This window comes from Cydia amplana, chromosome 4, assembly GCF_948474715.1.
Source record: "Cydia amplana chromosome 4, ilCydAmpl1.1, whole genome shotgun sequence".
Lineage (NCBI taxonomy): Eukaryota > Metazoa > Arthropoda > Insecta > Lepidoptera > Tortricidae > Cydia > Cydia amplana.
This window is the reverse complement of record NC_086072.1, coordinates 21495948-21516544: the sequence shown is the minus strand read 5'-3', so window position 1 is coordinate 21516544 and position 20597 is coordinate 21495948. Positions and strand designations below refer to the sequence as shown.

The 20597-nt window shown below is 36.0% G+C and overlaps 1 protein-coding gene across 2 annotated transcripts in view; it reads right to left on the bottom strand.

The window, feature by feature from the left end:
- Positions 1–20597, bottom strand: part of LOC134647393 (proline-rich protein PRCC) — a 432482-nt gene that overhangs the window by 266669 nt on the left and 145216 nt on the right. The window lies entirely within an intron of this gene.

The following is a 20597-nucleotide window of genomic DNA, read 5'->3' as shown; positions in this document are numbered from 1 at the left end:
TCATTACAATAGTTCGTTATTTTATACGAACTTTCACTAAAATTTAAGTAACATAACGTGATTCCATGGACTGATTTCTTCGGATATCGATAGTCGAAACAATGTTGATTTTCTAATTATACTTAAACAATGATCTCATATTGAAACATTGTATCACGATGTAACAGAAGCATTGTCATTGTAGTTGGAATGGCTCATAAGTTCTTAACCCAAGTGTTGTGATGACGAAGAGCCTAACAACAGTATTAATAGGCATTGTCTTTTATTGATTGTTTTGTTTTATCAACCTGCTGTAAACAAGAAGACATAGCTACTAAACCCACACGTAAGTATTCAACATTATAGGACCTTATGGGTTGTAATACTTGTAATATGAAAAAAATTATATCCTAAAAAAATAGTCCGGACATCACCCTAAAAATCCTGTCATTTCCTGGACGGTAATTTTAGTACAGCTAGTATAGCTGTCTTCTCAAAGATATAGGTATAGAGAACTGTAAAATTTTTCATACAAGCAAATTGTAGGTCGGTAATATTGATAGACGATTTGTGAAGTATTTCTAAAAAAAAACCTTACGGTAGAATACGTTTCTGTTAAAATAATGTGGTTAAGTTAAGTAAGTTAATATTCGGATATAAGAAATTTAGATAACGTAATAGGTGTAGGTTTACGTTTCTTTTTCTACCTGCGTAAGGAAATACATACTAACCTAAGTAAAATATTTTGAACGTCTGCTTCAAACAACGGACATGTGTTTAACTGTAGTAACGTAAGTAGGTATGTCAAACAGCAACGGTAAAACAACGTGCTCTAAATAAGGTATTGGACGTTAACAGTGCTTACAGTTATATGGTATACGTGATCGGTTAGGTAAAATAATGGTATTTGCAACAATATTATTCGCTTTTTATGAGGCACATTATTTTTAAATGTTAATAAACTAAATGAACTAATAATCCAATGTTATTATGGAATAATATTAACATCAATAAATTGCTCTGATAACATGAATAAAGTATATTTTGAATTGAATTTAATTGAATAGGTATGTACCTAGTAGTAAAACATTACTCGTAAATTAATCAACGGAATTACTTAATGTAATGAATTATGTATTCTGTATTCCGTGTTTCAATTGATTGTATAATTGTTATACCTTTATAAGATGTACTTAGGTATACCAAACTTATGTGGCATTTAAAATTTCAATATTACAGTAAATAGGTATTACATATACCTTAGTAGTATTTTTTGGGCATTTTCCGCAAATCGACAACCATTCTGCCTATTTTGCCGATTTTGCGTAAAAAACTAATAGGTAGCGCCGTAGTATTCTAACCACCCCAGCTAACCCCCACTAACCACGAAACCTAGCAACGACTTCATTTACGTTTACACAGCATATTTGATTGTTTTAAAATTAGAAAATTAACTCTATTTGCTTAAACTTAAGTACTAATTTCAAAACAGAGTAAATAAACCGTTATAGAGATCATTACACACTTAGTAGTATGCTCAACTTCGACAGGTGGCGGTATTTGTCCACGTTATTATTGAACCTTAAAACAAACACATAAGGTTCACAATAGTTCTGAATGTTATTACCTACTTAAGACGCGACCTTCACGAGTTAATTTGGTATTACTTAATTGGATTAGGTATCGTTGGCTACATGATGTTATAATGAAATTCAATGAGCCGTTTCGACGGTGGTGTCAATATGGTTCATTAAATGTTCATTAATTAATCATAAAGTTAAATAGGATTTGCAAAAACATAAATACTCACGATTACCGTTATAAATCGGTTCTGATATTTGCACATTAGAAAAACAAGGGAAAACCCAATCAAACGGCTACAAAATAATTATGTTTACGTAATTTTTAAACCATTTACTTTGGAAGTTGTATGAACATCACTATCATATCATCACATTGTAAAATTTATAAAACAAAGTCCGCCGCTGCGTCTGTGTGTCTGTATGTTCGCGATAAACTCAAAAACTACTGAAAGGATTTTCATGCGGTTTTCACCTATCAATAGACGGATTATTGAAGAAGGTTTAGATGTAAAAATTAGCAAGTTTTACGTAAATTGGTTAATACGATGTTTGCTAATGATGTCGGAAAGCGCACTACTCGTGCGAAGCCGTGGCGGGTCGCTATTAGTTAGCTATAAACTATGAATATATAGGTAGCTATTGCAAATGAATACAATCTACTGAAATGTGTTTAACAAGTTTGTTTAATCTTCTTCTACTTTATCCGATCAGTGTCACAACTGATTTTGGAAAATCCCTAAGATGTTATCTGTATTGGACGATTGAGTGTATATGACATAAACACAGACAAGACATCCTCTAGACTGAGCATAGTAACGCTACCCCCTCTGCCACTATATACGGTAGTTTTACTCCATCTTCGAGTCAAAGTGTCAGAATCCCGTGCCGTGATTGGTCCGTGAACGGATCAATCACGGCACGGGATTCGCTCACCTCGTCCCCCCGTACCCCCGTATTTTTTGGCAGCATTGGTTTCATGAAATAATTGCTCTAAACTCCGTCTAGAGGATTCCGGACTTAGTCTACGGACATAAAGAACAAGATAAGATAAGATAAAGATAAAAGATAGTTTATTCAAGTAGGCATAATTATAATGCGCTTATGAACGTCAAATAAAGCTAGGTAGACCGGCTCCAACCCTACACCTCTGCCCCGAGAAGATTTAAATCCCCCCTCAATTGGAGGAGGGTATCCCAATATGGGACCGGCAACAAACTCGGCGGGACACATCTTTTCAAAAATAATTACATCTTATAATTAACATGCATTACGAGAAAATAAGGAAAAAAAATACAATTTAAATTACTATAGAATTCATGCAATTATACACATAAGGTGTAATAGAAATTTGATTTAGAAAATATACATATGTACATGGAATCATACAAATTCGTAGCTCTTTCAGAAAACATATCAAATTCTTACAAAAGGAAAAGAAAATAAAGTTATTAAAAGAAATGGGAAAACATATTATATAAATCTGATTGATTATTATGAATTACCAACATATAATATTTGATGTGCTTTCCTGCTTACCTGAGCTGTGTCACCTATAACTCTATACATAATACAATGTTTTTAATTGCTACTACTTTTTATTAGTTTCTGGTTTGGACCATGCATGTTTGTCTGTCAAGTAGTCCTCGACTCTGTAATAAGCTTCTAACATCAATGACTTTTTTAAGTAATTCTTAAGAGCTGGAAAGGGTAATCTTAAAGCATCCTCAGGCAACTTGTTATAAAAAAGCGGCCAAGTGCGAGTCGGACTCGCCCATGAAGGGTTCCGTATTTAGGCGATTTATGACGTATAAAAAAAAACTACTTACTAGATCTCGTTCAAAACAATTTTCGGTGGAGGTTTACATGGTAATGTACATCATATATTTTTTTTAGTTTTATCATTCTCTTATTTTAGAAGTTACAGGGGGGGGGACACACATTTTACCACTTTGGAAGTGTCTCTCGCGCAAACTATTCAGTTTAGAAAAAAATGATGTTAGAAACCTCAATATCATTTTTGAAGACCTATCCATAGATACCCCACACGTATGGGTTTGATGAAAAAAAAATTTTTGAGTTTCAGTTCGAAGTATGGGGAACCCCAAAAATTTATTGTTTTTTTTCTATTTTTGTGTGAAAATCTTAATGCGGTTCACAGAATACATCTACTTACCAAGTTTCAACAGTATAGTTCTTATAGTTTCGGAGAAAAGTGGCTGTGACATACGGACGGACAGACAGACGGACAGACGGACAGACGGACAGACGGACAGACGGACAGACAGACAGACAGACAGACATGACGAATCTATAAGGGTTCCGTTTTTTTGCCATTTGGCTACGGAACCCTAAAAATGAATGCATTGCCCAACGAATGACTTTTGTATTTTACGGACACGAAACTTTCTGATAGCAAGCTTATTTCTATTTCTAGTGTTAAAGTTATGGACATCAGAATTCTTAGTGAAGGAGTCTAGATTCTTAATAACATAAATAATACTATCATATATGTATTGGGAAGCTACAGTTAAAATATTAATTTCTTTGAAAAGTTCTCTTAATGATTCACGCGCTCTTAAGTTATATATAGAACGAATGGCTCTCTTTTGTAAGACAAATATAGTCTGTATGTCAGCTGCTTTGCCCCAAACCAGAAACAGATAAATGTATCGACTGCACATAAAATGTAACACTGATGTCTACTCTATTAGTCCTGTTATTCATGTCCTTGGCACTCGATCGTCCGACTAGGTATTCTGACTGTACCTTACACATACTACTAGTAGGCATATTACGAATTCATCGTATGTATCGCCGCGTGCCAGTTTCGTGTAGTTTCGTGGAACCGAGACGCTATGAAGGGCGATAGGTAATAACCTCGTTCTAATACAGGCTAATGATAAATCGTTTCAAATACCTACTTACTTAATGTATCTAGAGATACCTATCTATCTTAATATATCAAACAGTTCCATTACTAGCATATGGAATTATAATATAACGCAGAGTTTACCCTTGAAGTTAGATCCTTAAAATGTTTACACATTTTTATACCCAATTATAAAAGTACAAGTAGGTATAAGTTAAAGTGTAAGTAAAAGTGTATTATAACTTATAACGTAAACGTTAAAGTGTGAGTGTACTAATAAATGTGTCGAAGGTTATCTGGAAGAGATCCCTTATAGGGATAAGCTCCCGTTTGTACCTCTATTTCAGTAAATAGTATGAGATCTCTAGCGACTTTCATATTGATTGTCACTGTCACAAGGTACGAAATGGTCATAAATTCGAATCTTCGACCGTACCTATCTAGAGTCTGTTCGGAAAGAGAAGAGTCGAGGAATGTGTTGGGCCACATACATTTCACGACTCTTCTCTTTCCGCACAGACTCTAACCATTGGCATAAAAAAATAGATTGCTCACTCCATACATCACTTTTGGTACCAAAAAGACTATTATTTTCAGTATCGACATATAGCATCGAGATAGCGGAATTATTAGTACTGCTACTTGACAGTAGATGTAGCAGTACTGATAATTCCGCTACTCGATGCTAGATGTCGACACTGAAAATAATAGTCTTTTTGGTACCAAAACTGATGTATGGAGTGAGCACTCTTGTCTTTTCTATTTCTCTATGCCATTGGTAAGACCTGTTAGGAATAACCCTGCCCAACATTGTAACAAACCTGTGCTAACTGAAAGTGTCATTTACCGCACATTTCAATGAAAGTGGCCGTCAATAAGGAAGCATGAGCGAGCGAGTGTTTGGACAAGACATGTTACGTAGAAGGGACGCCCTTCCCGGTTCGAATAGGCTTACTTTATACGTACCTGATTTTATAATAAGTGGTGTAAGTGGACACTACTGGTTTATTATACAGGATTACAGTATATAAATGGGCGCTTTCTATCAAAGAGCTATTATTCCTATTTCCACACTGAAAAAAATCAGTTATGTAAGTACAGGATGTCCAGCCAGCCACAGATTTCTAATATCAAATTCAGATGATTTTCGAACGAAGTGCAAGGGAGACGGGTAGTGTTTTAGTTTCGTAAGTAGGTAAGTATTTCAAGTTGATAATAAGTTACAATTAAAATGAATCGCTGGTCAGCAGAGCATCGTGAGATTCGTAAGTATATAGGTTCGGTCGGCAACCTTTTAGCAGCCAAGGGCCACATAGTAGTTAACGAAGTTGACGCGGGCCGCATTTTGTTAATATTTATGACTTTATCAGACATTTTCGTTTGTCAATTTTACATAAAAATAGCCAGGGAGGCTCGCGGGCAAGTGACAGGTTCACGGGCCGCATGCGGCCCGCGGGCCGCGGGTTGCCGACCGCTGTGCTATTGAAACGTATTTAACCAAAGGATTTTCACTTAGAATAGGTTCTTCAAGGCGTAGGTTTTGCATTATTTTCAGAATAAGCGGAAAAATTTGGATGAGTGCTTAGGTATAGGTACACAGCGAAGGTCGATATTAAGAAAATGGAATTTACAAAAAATTAAAACCGCATTCATCTTCTTCTCACTCTCTCCTCTCATCTAGGTCCTCAAAGGTTAACTGGAAGAGATCCCACAAAGGGATAAGTTCGCCTTTGTACTTCTTACTATTTTTTTGTTATTTTTAATAGGTATGTGTTTTTGTACAATAAAGAGTTTACTACTACTACTATTTTTCATAAAAATAAATGTTGGTTAATGTTTTCGTTTTTTTTATCAAATTGGCAATCGGAAATCTGCTGGACACCCTGTATTAAATACTAATCAAGTATTACATAGTAAGCAGATATGGCGGTACGCGGTACGTCAATTAAAATAACACACCAGTTGCATTACTAATGAAACATTTAAACTATTTCCGTTTCCACTGAACGCAGTCATTTTTTATTGGAAATCTCATACATTTCCTCACATATGGTTACAAAGTTAACGTTACACTTACTAGAGTTACTTGGCCGTTATTCTTAATGCTAATTGGCTATGTGCGGGACCGGTGGTGCACGCGTGGCGTCTATTAGGAGTTTAGTTGTTTGACAGCTGATGACATAATATGTCAGTTTTGCTCACCGTACTAATATATCGAGCGCTGCCTTAATAAAATAGAGCTATAGATGGTCAAGCAGATCTTGTCAGTAGAAAAAGGCGGCAAATTTGAAAAATGTAGGCGCGCAGGGATATCGTCCCATAGAAAATTTGAATGCCTTTTTCTACTGACAAGATTTGCTTGACCATCTTTAGTAACTATTAGGTAGGAGTTTTGTATGTAAAATATATACTCACTCGATTTTTTTATATTAAAATTCGTAGCAACAAAGACTAGTAACTGATATAATGTCCATGCCACGTTTCATGTCATTTCAGCAAGTCGTTTTAAAATGAGAGCGTAAAGGACTAATAAGAGTCATCCCATAAGAGTCAACCTAGCCGCTGCCATAATACAATCGAAGATAAGGGTGATTCACGCTAGACCGGGCCGAGGCCGGGCCGGAGCTTCCGGCGCTTCGTTTATTATGGAAAGCTCCACGTAATCACCGATCAGCAGTCATAGAAAATGAAATGTCGGACGCCTGGGCCCGGGCACGGCCCGGTCTAGCGTGAATCACCCTTATCTTCGATTGTATGGCGGCGGCTAGGTTGACTCTTATGGGATGGGAAAAGAAACAAACATACTAAGTATAGGAAGTACCTAGTCACTACATAGTATAAAACAATACACTCCTTTTTTTGGGCAGTCGTGTAAAAACAAAGTCGCTTCCCGCTATCTGTCTGTCTCTACGTATGCTTAGATGTTTAAAACTACGCAACGGATTTTGATGCGGTTTTTATAAATAGATAGAGTGATTCAAGATGAAGGTTTATGTATATTTTATTAAAAATAGTCCTGCAAAACGATTTTTAACATACTTCTAATAATAATGTATTAGAACAAATTAAATTATTTTGAGAAAATATTTTAATTTGTTTTTATTTCAAGTAGACACACTACTATAAATTATAAACTTTGAATAAATGTCACATACTAAGAAAAAGTGACCAAGGCCTCCAGTGCCCCAGGCTGGAATCGAACCAGCGTCCTCTGCTATCGCGGCAGGTGCCTGAGCCATTTGGAGGCCTTGGTCACTTTTTCTTAGTATGTGACATTTATTCAAAGTTTCTAATAATAATGTCGGTTTTTTGTTTTTCTAACTGTTAAAAAAGTATTTCTGATAAATTGCAAACTGTAAAATTAAGATAAGACTTATCCAATAACAAGACTTAAACTATTATTACCTACTTTAACTAGAGATCTTTGTAGTGGTTTTTTGTTTAGAATTTTTTTTTAACCCGCATAAATGTCAATGTGGTTCAGTGAAGGGGACGGACTGAAAATCAGCGCTGCGCAGGCAATTTGTAATGAAATGACTGACGCAGCGTATGCTGAGCCCGTTCCTTTTGCCGCACAATTATTCTTATTTTTTTCAATCCTTATGTTCTGTAACCTGTATGCTTTTTGTGTTGCAATAAATGGTTTCTTATTCTATTCTATTTTGTTAACCCGTGCGAAGCCGGGGCGGGTCGTTACCGCTAGTAGATGTATATTTGTCCAACTGCACACGTAAGTTGGTAGCCCGGACTGATATGGGCGTACGAGGCATTTTCACTTTCGCTGCAAACGCGTTTGGTACTTGATGTGTTTTAGAGTTAAATCGAAAGTAATGTTTGTACAGTTATAGCATACAAGATGCAGCTAAGAATACTTTGAGATAGGAAGGAATGAATATGATATTAGATACAATATCATCATCTTCACGCGTGGTCCCAGCTTTTAGCCGCGTCTTATGAGAGCCTGGGTCCGCTGGGCAATGAATCCAGAATTGACGTAGGCACAATTTTTTTATGGAAGCAAATGCCATCTGACCTTGCAGGTTTTCTTGGGATTAACCTGGTTTTCTTACGTTCAGTACAGTGTACAATGTAGGTATATGTGATTTAAAAATATTCAAATGGGATAGTAACGAAAAAAACAGAAACTATAAGAGATTGCTTTGTTCTTTAGGTAATAAGTAAGTTTTCCAACATAAAGAATAAAAGGTAAATTTTGTAAAATAAGCTGTCAATACATTTTTATTAAAAAAAAACTCCTTAAGCCGGAAGCCGGAGACGCAAGGGAATCAACAGTACCTATATCCATCTTTTTAATTCGTTACGAAAGTAAAAAATAAAAACATTCTCTTTGAGTGATTGTTTTAATTTGCGGAAAATCGCTAACAACAATAGAAATGTTAAAAAAAAAGTATTAAGAAAGCAAGTACAAAATAACATTTTCTCACATAGGAGTCTCACTAGTTTGACACGCGACGATCGTGTTTCATTTCGATTGTCATTTCGTCGATTAAGTTTTTCTTAAAACATTCTATAAAGATGACATGATTGTCGGGAACTGCATTGTCAACAGGACAAGCATGACAACGTGAACGTTTAATGAATTTCTTTATTAAAGGCTCAAACACACCAGATGCCTCTATTTTAATGGACTGTTATGTCCCTGCGTATGCATTTGGTCTCAAATTCATCTCATTTTGATATCATCTGCTTTTGCTGGCAGTAATGTGACACACATTGACAAATTTTGAATTTTTGATAAACCCACATAAAGTGTCATTTTATAGTACAATATCTGGGTGACCGAGCTTCGCTCGGAAAACATATAATAACTCGGAAATGCGCGTTTTCCCAGAGATAAGACCTAGCTAGATCGATTTTTCGCCCCCGAAAACCCCTATATACCAAATTTCATCGAAATCGTTAGAGCCGTTTCCGAGATCCCCGAAATATATATAAATATAAATAAATAAATAAACAAGAATTGCTCGTTTAAAGGTATTAGATAGATAGATACCTACTTGCTAACTATGTGAACAAACCACCATTATTGAAACTCAAAAAATATGAATTACTAGTGACTTTTGTTTACAATATCTGGGTGACCGAGCTTCGCTCGGAAATCATATAAAAACTCGAAAATGCGCGTTTTCCCAGAGATAAGACCTAGCTAGATCGATTTTTCGCCCCCGAAAACCCCCATATAGCAAATTTCATCGAAATCGTTAGAGCCGTTTCCGAGATCCCCGAAATATATATATAAATAAACAAGAATTGCTCGTTTAAAGGTATTAGATAGATAAATAGATAAGTTCCATAGAATGACACTTCACTATCTTCTACCTCCCCAGGGACCTATGAAATGGTCTTCAATTCTATTCTATTTTAAACCTTTATTTTGACAATTCAGAATTACAATTGTATTGGCGAGTTTTGAGTTGTTGACGGCCATAGGTAGAAGGTAATACCTGGGGTATAAAAAAAAGGATTAAGTTTCCTGCTGTCTGTCCCTATGTATGCTTAGATCTTTGAAACTACGCAACGGATTTTGATGCGGTATTTTTTAATAGATAGAGTGATTCAAGAGGAAGGTTTATGTATGTATGTAATTTGTTAACCCGTGCGAAGCCGGGGCGGGTCGCTAGTATTTTTATAAGTCGCTAAAAACAAGTTGCATCTCTGACCTCTGCATTGCCCCAGGGGTCCATCGCTCCGTAAAACCTTGACCACGCCAAGCTGGTGCGGGTTGGTGTCTTACGTAAACACGTTAGTCCATAAGTATGCGAACTGCGCAAGCGCCATGCCTAAATTATGATTATTATGCTGGTGGCGAGTTACTGGCCAGAGACTAGTAAATTATACAGACTGGGAAGCTTATTAGAATTGACGTTCCTCATCGTTTTTGGTCATGTAGGTATTTGTAGATATCTATCTTATGTATCTATCTATCATTTATAAAATACTTAAATCTAATCACCGAAGGCAGCTCGCTGAGCGGATAGCCATGAGTGCCCGGGATATTATTGTTTCTGAAATGTTAGGTATTTTTAGTTATTTATTAAATTAAAGATTCTGCAGCGATTTTGATAGCACACACGTGCAAGTGATATTTTAAACGTTAAACTGCTATGAAGTTACTTGTAGCAACATCATTTATAACACTAAAGCAATGACGTGACGAGAAATGTGTTTTTTCATCACTATTAGTCTTTATCATTCAAGTGTCTTTGTCTGAAATTTGATTGCTGTAATAGTTGTAATACTATACAGGGTGCCATTTGAGTCGTGATCAGTAATATGTTTTCCTAACTCCATAAACAACTAGCAATTTAATGCCCCTACTCTTACTAAAATCAGACAAGATTTTTTTTATTTTTTTGTTTATTTTTTGTCATTTATTTTACTTTTACAAGTGGCAATGTGGTATTTAAACAGCTTTGTAAGATATTTCAAATGAAAAATTAAGTAAATTTCATTTCTAACTGGGACAAATGACAAAATTGATGTCAATGACAGTTCCGATTCAAAGAGGCGATTCAATTTACTAATTTAAATATCTTAATAAACCGTTATAATATCCTAAATCCACTTATAAAAAAAGTAAAATAAATGACAAAAAATAAACAAAAATTAAAAAAAATCTTGTCTGTTTTTAGTAAGAGTTGGGGCATTAAATTGCTCGTTGTTTATGGAGTTAGAAAAACATATTACTGATCACGACTCAAATGGCACCCTATAATATAGTATTAGATGCACGGGCTTGTTAAATTTACCGTAGGTATGTGTAAATTAATGGTTTGTTATGGTGCATTATTTTTTCTTTAGTAAATTTTTATGCAAAATTATTTAAAGCAATAACTATTTATTTATTACCTTAATGCAGACATATTTAAATAAATTAATTGCGAGCGATTAAAGGATGACTCATGCTAGACCGGGCCGGGCTCGGGGCGAGGCGTCCGACACGTCATTTTCTATGACGGCTGATCGGTGATCACGTGGTGCTTTCCATAGAAAACGAAGCGCTGGAAGCTCCGGCCCGGCCCCGGCTCGGTCTAGTGTGAGTCATCCTTAATTGTATCTTTTTACCCCACACTTAGAAAAGGGGCTGATGTTAGAGTTTACTTTTGAGTGCTGTTTGAGTGTATATTTGTCAGTTTCTTTGGCATTATCTGCGCTCTCTACAGCCCAACCTAAACAACTAGACGAAAAAGTAACCTATTGTGTGATTAAAATAGTTTGATTAATGAATATAACATCTATAAGTATACCAATGTTTCTTCATGGCGGCAATTCACTTGCTGAGTTGATATATACAGACTACAGTCTTAAACTGACTTTAGAAACTTTAAGAAAAAGAAATGCTCTAGAAATCTTTGTTAGCTATTACGACGACAATGGAGAACCGTGTGAAGTTTGTCGAAATAGCTCATAATAGCTATAAGTACTGAGTTTAATGGTCCGACGCGACGTACGAATACGTAATTATGACGAAGTGTCATCTTTTCATACATATATTAAAAACAGGTACCTACAGTAAAATAATAACTTAAGGACCATAGTTATCATACGTATAGGACACATTTGCTATAAAATGATGAATTATAAAGTTATAAAGCTATTTCAAAAAGTGTGGCATCTATCCTGGAATGACCCTACACAGAGAAAGGTGTTTAGATTACTTAGATCTACTTACTACTACTTTTTAATGATGCAAATGAGCAGATGAATCTCTTGATGGTAAGCGATTACCGTCGCCCATGGACACCCGCAACACCAGAGGGGTTGTAAGTGCGTTGTCGACCTTTAAGATGGGAGTACCCTCTTTTCCTGAAGGTTTGAGATCGTATCGGTGCCGAAATACTGCGAGCGACAGAGGGCCTACCGCGAACCACGTTCGACGTGTTACCTCCCTGTCACACTTACGCACGAATTTACAAGTGCGACAGAGAGGCAACACGTCGAACATTTTTCGCGGTAGACGCTCAGTTCATTCCACAGTTTAGCTGTGCGAGGTAGAAATTTTCTGAAGAAACGGACAGTTGATGATATTTCGCGAAAGTTTTTGCTCGGCTTTTTGGTCAAAACTAAAAAGCGTGTAGATTTTTAGTTATGGCCAAAAAGTCGAATTTAAGTTTATAGGTCCTTTAGAAACTATACTCAAGAGCAAATAATGAATACCAAGTAGACTTTGTAACTACGTACCTTAGTTAGTAGTAGGAATGTAATTTTTTATAAGGAAATTATAATTATCCGCTATTTAGATTTTTACTTAGGTTAAGTATTTTAGTAGGAAAGTAACAACAGTAAATTCAGTTACAGAGTTAAGAATAAGTACCATAGTACCTACTTTACAACGAAATGTAAATAAAATTACATATGTAGTACTAACATCCGCTTTTTTCTTACGTTCACACTGTTTTATAAACGTTTCAAAAACTATGACGTCAATAGCGAAAAACTAGCAAAAACAATATTCAACTATATAATGAGCTTTATGTCGTTGACGTTAGATATATTATTTACAAAATTAAATATACTTAATAGGTATATGTTATAATAGTCCGTACAAAGTACAAGGAGAACGAATTGCCGTAAAAGAAACCTGTATTTTGAAGTTAATATAGACCTTAAAAGTTACAAGTTGATTACTTTAACAACTTAAATTAAGGAAAAAACTACTTTTTGCCCTATTAAAGTAACAAGGGACAAAAGGTGTATTCGATTCGCACCATAAAAATATCAAAACCACTTGGTTTCCGTGATCAAAAATCAAAATAGTTTATTGAAACAATGAAACTTATGATTAAACAAGGTTTCGTAAACGTATTCTATAGTTAAACACTACTAAAGTTGTTGCAAGATATAGTAATTGCCCGTGACACCTGCACTAGGATATGCCTGTCTCGCAAGGTGGCACTTTTCCTAGTTTGCCAGTTTTTTATTGATTACACTAGGGGCTAAAGAATTCACTACTATCAGTTAAGTTAACAAAATGCATGCTACATTACAGTCTACTACTAAGTATACTACAATTTTTGTGTCTACTATGACACCTACTTTAATAAAATTTAAAACTTAAAACTAATCAACTATGTATTACAAGAACGTGAACGTGATAAAAGTTATCCTCAGTCCGTGATAAAAGTTATGATCTTTCAAACTATCCCCAAATTTTACTCAGCGGTTAACAGATAGAGTACCTTTAGAATTTTTAATTAATTAAATATCTTTGGGCTAGCGTGGGGACTATAGCCCAAGCCCTCTCGCGTATGAGAGGAGGCCTGTGCCTAGCAGTGGGACGTATATAGGCTTACATTATTATTATTATTCTCTTTATTTATTTTTGGTCTTAAGTTAGGTTATTTTATAATATGGATATAAAAATAAAATACAAATTATTATTATTATTATATAAATCTGGGGGCACGGTAGTGCCCCCGCCAAGACGAGCAAAGCGAAGCGCAAGGGCACTACCTACCTTTTCTCGAAGCGCTTTGTCGTTTTTTTGAACCCTCATAACTTGGGTTTGGATTATACCAGATAAACAAAATTCTCGGGATATGATGTCAATAGTGGACTTATTAAACATAAAAAATTTCAATTGCATAGCTCTTATACTTAAGATTTTATTCATATCTAAAAAACCCCAATTTCGTCACTGACTCACTCACTGTTGATCATCAAAACCTCTAGGGTACTTCCTGAAGTCCTCGGAAGCTGAAATTTGGTATGTAAGATAGTATTAGTACACAAACAACAAAATAATTCAAAAACTTGAAATTTTTTGCTCCTAAGGGGGGGAAAAGGGGGGTGGAATTTTGTATGGGAAATCAATAACCGCTGAACCGATTTAGTTGAAATTTGGTATGTAGATAGTTTTTGTAATGGGGAATGGCATAGAATAGTTTTCAACCCCAAAATCACCCCGTAAGGGTGAAAAGGGGGTGAAAAAGGGCGTTAGGGGAAAAGAGGGTTGAAGTTTGTATGGGGAATCAGTAAAAAGCAGATTGTATAAAAGATGCCCCGAGGTACGTATTTCATGATTTTTAATAGTACCTTAAATCACACGCGCAACCCTTTAAATTAGGGGATGGAAGCAACTCACAAAAAGAAGTGAAATCCCACCAAAAACATCTTCATGTAAAATGTTGCCAAGACGAAACCATAAGGCTCGCACTGACAAAAAGTTATCAGATCTCTTGTAGAGCCAAGCTTCTAACAGTTCTAACTCTACAAGCCCTAACTTCACAAACTCTACACCTTAGTCAAAATATGTGGCTTGGCCGTTTCGTTACTCCAAGAACTATTGTATATTGTATCCCACCAAAGACATTTTCATGTAAAATGTTGCCAAGGCGAAACCATAAGGCTCGCACTGACAAAAAGTTATCAGATCTCTTGTAGAGCCAAGCTTCTAACTCTACAAGCCCTAACTTCACAAACTCTACACCTTAGTCAAAATATGTGGCTTGACCGTTTCGCTACTGTCACATGGACGTAAGGTGAAAAATGTATTCACTATTCATTATTTTTTATAATACAATATACAATAGTTCTTGGAGTAACGAAACGGCCAAGCCACATATTTTGACTAAGGTGTAGAGTTTGTGAAGTTGGGGCTTGTAGAGTTAGAAGCTTGGCTCTACAAGAGATCTGATAACTTTTTGTCAGTACGAGCCTTATGGTTTCGTCTTGGCAACATTTTACATGATAATGTTTTTGGTGGGATATCTTTATTCAAGACAACATATGGTCCATACATTTGTTAGTTATAGCTTATCATCTATGTTAGTAACATGATTTGATTTGATTTGATAACAACAGTAACCTAATCAAATACTTAATAATTTATAAACAAAAGTGACTTTGTCCGCTGACCCATTTGATTGTCCATAACAGAGGAAAGTACCTAAGTACCTAAAGTAACTAAGTGTCCTAATTAAGTAGTATAAGTACCTACAAAATATTAAAAGGGATTACAAGAAGGAAATGGCGTTCTTGTGTTGGAGGCCAAGACTCATTTTGGGTCATCGCGTCAGCCAAGTAAGTACAAATAAGGATAAAAAAGCGGCCAAGTGCGAGTCGGACTCGCGCACGGAGGGTTCCGCACCATCAACAAAAAATAGAGCAAAACAAGCAAAAAAAAGGTCACCCATCCAAGTACTGACCCCGCCCGACGTTGCTTAACTTCGGTCAAAAATCACGTTTGTTGTATGGGAGCCCCACTTAAATCTTTATTTTATTCTGTTTTTAGTATTTGTTGTTATAGCGGCAACAGAAATACATCATCTGTGAAAATTTCAACTGTCTAGCTATCACGGTTCGTGAGATACAGTCTGGTGACAGACGGACGGACGGACGGACGGACAGCGGAGTCTTAGTAATAGGGTCCCGTTTTTACCCTTTGGGTACGGAACCCTAAAAAATGGTAGAGTGAAACTTAGTAGCCTGATATCCTTGCATAATAGGTACCTTATAATGAATAGACGTATTGTTCAAGTGATGGAAAATTAGTACCCAATCATGATTTCCCTAACGATATCCTCAATTTGATGTTTATCCTTCATTAAGTCACGATAGATGAGTAATAATTTAATCGTGATAGCTCATCCATTTGAGTACAAATGTAGGTAGGTAGTGCATAATTGTTTTCCATTGTATTTTCACGGAAACGTATATACGAACGTGTCTTGCTACTGCTGTGCTAGGGGCTACCGTGAAAACCGAAATTCGCAAATTGCGGGGATCCTTCTCTTTTACTCCAATGAAGGCGTAATTAGTGTGACAGAGAAAAATGCCCGCAATTTGCGAACTTCGAATTTTGTGGTTAAAGCCCAGATGATGAATTGGCGTCACATTTTACGTCAACGGGGAAAACCTACAACACCAGTTTTTCGAGTAAGTACGTATTACTAGATAAGATGACACGAATTACAACACATTAAACCATTAATGTAGCTACGGGGACCGCGGGGCAAGGCCGTTCACTATGCCGTCAGTATAGCATCAATCCGCAAGACTTTTTTATTCCCTTCATATTCGTACGGTCGACGTCAAATTATACGAGTATGTTTCCACTTTTGCACCTTACTCCTTTGTAATAAGGCGAAAAATGTAAACATATCTTTGACGTCGACTGTACCTACTCATATCTTGCTTATGCAAAGAAGGAAGTATATGGTGGTATGTATCCTTCCACGTTTGTCTATGTTCTTTCGTTGATGTTGACAATGTCATGAGTCAGAAAATATATTCTTTTGTCCTGACTAGAATCTAGAGTTTTATTCGTGTTTATTTGCGGATAATTTCCATACATTTCAATATGTCCATACAACTTGATTCTCATTTGCTTTTTATTTTTTTTTCTTCAAGTTCCTATTCTTGACGCACCGCCACTATAGGAACCTAATTAATTAGGGGGACTGCTATTAGCCACTACATAGTATTTGGCCACTCTTAACAATAAGGTTTCAATTGGCTTGTTTCTTTCTGATCTGTCTGCCTGTGACCACGAACGTAACGTCACGTTCGAAAAGTCAGGCCATATATAAACGTAAGTCTTACGCGATTAAGTCCCGTGTTAATTATAAAAGTATGAGTGGTGAGGAAAAGCCAATTACAATGTAGGCAATAACTAGCAGTCACCCTACTTAATATAATTTCTCCATTAGCTCTGCAAACATGTCTGATAAGGATAGTTTACTCACTTTAGCTGTGGTTTAGTTTGTTTTCAACGACCTTGTACAAAGTTTGTAACGGAAATTAAACAATCCGTTGTTTGAATAGAAAACCATGTGTAATTTAAACCTTTGCGCCTCTTTAGTTAGCTTATAATTGCTTGTTTAATTTTAGATATATTTAGTATTCTTAGTTTTAATTTAGATTTATTCATATTCATTCATTTAGTTCATAAGTTACTTATTTGTCTTTTTATTGTCTTAGCTTAATAAAGGTTGCGTGAACGCCATCAAAAACGTAATTTACTTTCTATGCATCTCGCTCGTACTCGCATATTAGTGCGTATACCTATGTCAGTTTTGACACTCTGCCGTATTCGAACTTCAAGATATTCACAAGAGAAGACACGTACTAGATCCATTCTAGATACGTTATAGTTTAGATTTCAACTATTAGTTCTCTTTTGCAGCGCAATTCGGGCAACCAATGTCATTTTTACGTTAGATAGTGTTAGATATCTATTAGATGTGAATTGGATCTCTCCCTTCGGCCGTGTACGTAACCGACCTTTCGTAACTGGTAACGAAGGAAGAAAAAATGATCTTTGTACGATACTGGTTTCGAATAAAGATCATTTTTTTCTCGTACGTAATCAGTCACCATCTTTCGAAGGTGGTTCGTAACCAGTTACATAGTAAGAATTAATTTTCTTCATACGATCCTTCGCCTAGACTAAGTAAGGACTAGATTACATAACGAAACTGACTGACTGACTGACATATGAACGCACAGCCCAAACTGCTAGTTCTAGAGATTCCAAATTTGGCACGTAGGTTCCTTATAAGGTCTAGGGGTGCACTAAGAAAGGATGTCTCAAAATTGAAATGAAATGAAAGGTGAAATGGGGGTTCAAAGTTTGTTTGGGGAAAACCTCATTTTTTAGTAGTCTTAGTACGCCGGCGAAGCCGCGGGAAAAAGCTAGTTAATTACAAAGAAAGGCTTAATAGATCTATATTATCATTTAATTATAATTTGGTGCACCTAGTACACTAGCAACTGTATAATGAATTAAAATAAATGCTTGGCGCATAATGTAATGATCCGTTTAAGGGCATAATTTAGTATCGTATTCCCGATTTAGGATCAACTCGTCACACCAAAATTTTGTTCTAACCGGTCATACTGCAGAAAGCAATATTATTTGTTTCAACCCGTCACTAGTAAATTTAGTTCTATTAAGTCACATAGTAATTTTGTAGCTATTGGTCACACTGAAAATCTGTTCCTATTCGTCATTCCGTCAATAAGTTCTAACTGGTCACAAGGAGGATACAGACTATAGAGTCTTCTTTTGAAACTCATTCATGGATATAACAGTTAGTCTAGTCTATAACAGTAAGGAGTTTGAAGAGGTTTCATATCAGTATGTTACCTACGCTCAATGATGATTAAAACATTTTGACTCAGTTACGTATGAGGAATAGATAGTCTTTTTTCGTAATTTCAAATAGAAAATTTCTTCTCTCGTAACTATGGTTACGTACGAAGAAAAAATAATCTTTATTCGAAACCAGTATCGTACAAAGATCATTTTTTCTTCCTTCGTTACCAGTTACGAAAGGTCGGTTACGTACACGGCCGAAGGGGGATCTCTAAGTCATATCTTGTGGAAATCGTTCAAGAGTATCTCCAGAATCGCGGAAATTTCAAATTTGACAGATTAGATCTTAAACATATCGTTATCGTATCTTCGTGATGTCTAAAAGATATCTAACTAATAGATGTCTATTTCAAAATCCGAATCGGGCCCACTGTCTGTGACTCATGGTACGGGCTCAGGTAACATAATTATATAATTTGTCAAAGGACTGTCTCATTTCAAACATAGACAGAGATAATCATACTATCTTTGTCTTACACTAGTACTAACACCCAAAAGAAAAGGATGAGTATAGTTTTCCTGGTTCTTACTGACTGACAAATTGGTTTTACCAACTATAATATAAGTTTCTTGGAACATAAAACCCAGTATTTTATAAGCGACATACATCCGCGTGCATTTAACCTAAAAAGTCAAAAACATAACTTCCTGATCCTTAAGTGGTCTTAAAATTCGAAGTATTTTTACTTGTAACGCAAGTTTATTAATATCGCAAGTAAGTCGCTCAAGTGTGTCTGAAACACATAAATGGGGGCCGATTCGACTTGTTTTAATGACACATCGTGAAATGATGGCCAAACAGAGTAACGGTCAAAATTTGGATGAGAGCGAATGGTTTCAGCAAAGCTGTAGGTCGGTAGGTTCAAGTCCCGCTGGTGGACAATTTAAGTTTTGATTTTATCATGGATTATTTTTAAAGTGGTAAGTTATCAAATCTTGCTATTTATTCGAAATTTCTATAGTCAAAGAAATGTCATGGCTAATTTGGCAATGTCATGCGCTGCCAGAAAACTTGTGGCATTGTCCCTTTATTTCTTCGTGCTTAAAACGAGTTCTGACTGTAGGTACATTGATCGAATAAAAACGCGTATTGTTAATTAAAAAAACCGGCCAAGTGCGAGTCGGACTCGCGCACGGAGGGTTCCGCACCATCAACAAAAAATAGAGCAAAACAAGCAAAAAAACTAGGAATGTAACGATACATGATTTTGCCGATACGATACCGATACCGATATTTAAAGTAAATAATCGGCGATACCGATACCGATACCGATATCGATAGCCTGGTAGTTAGTTAATCAATCAAATAAATAAAGAATTATATCCTTTATACGCATAAAACATACGTATGTTTAATAGACACTCGATTTTAAGAAGTGTGAAAAACTGAAAAATAAAAATAAAGAAAAATATATTCCTAATAGCAAAATAGCACGATTATAGCAGCTTCACTGTTACGTTAAATAAGTAATATATCGTAGTAAAACTTACGTAAGTTTAGACACATCAAGTTAAAATTGAGGTGAAAAATATTCTTGCCCAATAAAATACCTTACTGTGGGTTGTTTACATTTTGTTATGATATCGGGAGTATCTAAATCGGCGATGCCGATATATCGGCCTGCCGATTATATCGGCCGATATATCATATCGGTATCGGTATCGTTACATCCCTAAAAAAAACGGTCACCCATCCAAGTACTGACCCCGCCCGACGTTGCTTAACTTCGGTCAAAAATCACGTTTGTTGTATGGGAGCCCCACTTAAATCTTTATTTTATTCTGTTTTTAGTATTTGTTGTTATAGCGGCAACAGAAATACATCATATCATACTATCACGGTTCGTGAGATACAGCCTGGTGACAGACGGACGGACGGACGGACGGACGGACGGACAGCGGAGTCTTAGTAATAGGGTCCCGTTTTTACCCTTTGGGTACGGAACCCTAAAAAGCGTATTGTGTAAATTTCTTATTTCGACAATTGATACGGAATATTTGCAATACGTTCATCTGGGTAATCTGTCACGCGTGTGAACGTGACCGC